The 3,010-nt window shown below is 37.7% G+C and overlaps 1 long non-coding RNA gene across 1 annotated transcript; it reads right to left on the bottom strand.

Annotated features, from left to right (window-relative positions):
* Positions 1-1,069: 1,069 nt before the first annotated feature.
* LOC145422438 (uncharacterized) lies at positions 1,070-2,029 on the bottom strand. The gene is made up of 2 exons (XR_013903724.1): positions 1,907-2,029; positions 1,070-1,318 (listed from the first exon to the last, which is right to left on the bottom strand). It is a non-coding gene; the product is annotated as an uncharacterized LOC145422438 (long non-coding RNA).
* Between the last annotated feature and the right edge of the window lie 981 nt (positions 2,030-3,010).

The following is a 3,010-nucleotide window of genomic DNA, read 5'->3' as shown; positions in this document are numbered from 1 at the left end:
TACAACTTATGTCTAAAAATGTATCGTTTCATGCATCAGTTAAAACACTCGACTCCAGCTACATGACGCGCAGCTGGAAACACTTCTCGCAAGTCGAGCTGCCCAAGATTCACTGAATTTACAGGAAATGTTACATTTTTGTGATTTATATCGTTATCGGGACGATAGAATTCTTATATCCGGATATGAGATTTTGGTCATATCGCACAGCCCTAGCAGTAACTCGAGGCACTTTATTGTAAGGTAGAGACAGTTCAATAACACCAAACCTGATGACCTCCTGTGAGCAAGCAATTGGTGACAGTGAGAAGGGAAAACTCCTTTTTGTCAGGAAGAAACGTCTGGCAGAACAGGCTCAGGGAGGGGCGGGGCCATCTGCCGTGACAGGGTGCAGGGCACAACTGAACGCTCCAAATGCTGATGAATCCCACTCTGATGTTTATAGCAGTGTAATAGGAAAACTATTACTTACTTTTCATTATATGAAAAGGATGCGCTGTATGCATCTGATCAAGGAAAATTTACTCTCATAATCATAAAGAGCAAATCATTTTCATACAGAAGAAAGGACTGATATTAAAAACGTGTACCACTAAGACATATTTAACTGCACTGACCTTGTTTCCACTGGTGTAGGTGCCACTAAGAAAAGCATATTTAAATGAATTACAAAGACTGCCTCTGGCTATCCCAATGACATCTGCACAAACATGAAGATCTATCAGCTGTACAGCAAATCCTACACAGCAAATCCAGCATGTCCAAATTAACACTGTCGGATTTGATTTCAACACTATTAAAGTGTCTATATGGGTCCACACCAGAGAGTGTTAATTTAACTCTTTTTGGAGAGTTGGTACGTTAACTCTGATTTAGTGTTAAACACCAAATCTGTCTGGAGTTGATCATTTAACACTTGGTGTTAAGAGTTTATATATTAACTCTCAAAGAGTATTTTAGTTTAACTACGTAAGAGTTATCTTCTAATTCATTCTAAAAAGTGGGAATTTTACTGTTCTGATCTTCTAGAAATTTCTTTTGGAAATAAACATTTACTAAAAAGATGCAATGGTTGTTGAAAAACATTTATTCTGAACTGTGCACCACAATTTCAAAACATTTTCTGAAAGATGTAACAGTATACATGTTCTCACTTTCATTAGAATTTTGTTTATCAAAAGGTCTGACATGGTAAATGCAAATAACAGCATTCTCATCACTTATTTCTTCAATACAATATGCATGTCCTTCATTCATCACTTTGTGGAACTTCAACGCACTTCTGCTCTCCCCCATATTCCATCTTCACAAGCATATCCTGTGCGGAGATCGAATAAAAATTAGTTGACATTAATTAATGGCACAAATAATCCAGTAAACAATTGCAGCACAGTAAAAAAAAAAAAAGGAATCCTCTTTGAGCCATTACTTGTGTAAAGTATTTTCCCAAAAGACAAGGACACAGGCAACAGGTAATACTGAACTAAATGTAAAACCTCAACCTTTTTCATTTTTACCTAAACCGTGTGCACAAAACTCTGGAGGGATCTATGCTAACGTAGAATCCAGTCAGGACGTCAGCTACTGCTGTTTGCTCGTTTGTTTGTTTTTTATGGGCGATCGTTTTCAGGCTTCAAGTAGCACCATTATACCAATATTTCACATTCTAGACATTGTTTTAGGTGTATTTGACCAAAGATTTGACTGAAAATTCACATGCAAGCTTTTTTTCAAGGCTGTGGTATTTGCCTGCAAACAATACCTTTCAGCTAGCTAAAACAGAATATTATGCTATCACCGAGCAACATGGCTAATGCCTTTCACACAGCTTTGTCTCAACTCCAAAGAGCCACAGAAGTAAAAGCTCATGATAATAATTGAAACAATCTTTGAAAAAATGACTTACCAAGCATGGCAAACAACTCAAATATGTAGAGCAAAATGTTCTGAAACGGCTTCACTTCAGCTTTGATTGGAGCCGTGCTGGGGGCGGAGTCTGTGAATTTACTCTGTTGGTGTCATAGCCCCTGTAGGAGTTCAGAGTTAAGAGGTCAAGAGTTAATGTTTCCATTTTAACACCTCCAGATTTGACAGCGAAACACTCATTTTTAACACTCGATTTTAACTACTATCATTTTACACCTCAGAGTTACATTAAAAGAATGTGACTCTACTTAGAGTAAAATTAACTCTACTTTTGCAAGGAGACTATTAACACCAAAAAATTTAACACTTTTGAATTTGCTGTGTATAATTATTTTTATATATATTTAGTTTTTATTAAAATAATAAGTTTTTCTGTTTAATTCAACTGCAAGATTTGATTTTTAAATACACCTTGGCAAGTGACGTTATTGGCTAAAGTTATTTTAAAAGGCACTACAGGACTACGAGTTCATGTGTCGTACATTTGAACAAACTCCTGTGTCCTAGCTTTATTCCAGCCTCAATCCCATTTCTGTGATCCTTAAGCTGAGAACACGAGAAGGGCCGCTATGTTGAGCTTTAATGAAGAGACCCAAACCGGGGCTCTGGTCAGAGAGCTCCAAATCTAGATTGCCAGATTTCTGCCCGAGATGCTTCAAATCACATTATAATTAACCGCATTTAGAATGAAGAGCAGAGTCCCTGCTTAGAGCTATTCCCATGATTCCATCTCTCTCTTTCCTTGTAACTCTTCCTCTGTCACTCTCGTCCTCCATGCCCATCTTTTGCTCTCCCTATTTTCAATTGGGGTAATTAATATGGAAAGATGGAAAGGCATCATATTCTACAAATTCCTATGAGACTTGCTTGCAAAAGCTGTTAAAGCCAAGTAGGCGAATTAGTATTCATGCAGGTTTTCCTGCTGCAAGTCATTTTTCCCTGTGGGACCAAGTAGTAGATTGGGTAGACAGGCAACGCTCATCCTTGATTATGTGAGCAGAATGCCACCACAGAGCCAGAGCCCAACTGGAAAAAAAAAAATTTCCTTAGGCAGTAAATCAATTTCTGTGACCTGCTAAATGTA

The sequence above is a fragment of the Astatotilapia calliptera genome, chromosome 19 (genome assembly GCF_964374335.1).
Source record: "Astatotilapia calliptera chromosome 19, fAstCal68.1, whole genome shotgun sequence".
Classification (NCBI taxonomy): Eukaryota; Metazoa; Chordata; class Actinopteri; order Cichliformes; family Cichlidae; genus Astatotilapia; species Astatotilapia calliptera.
Note: the sequence above shows the minus strand (reverse complement) of the source record. Positions and strands in the feature narration are given on the sequence as shown.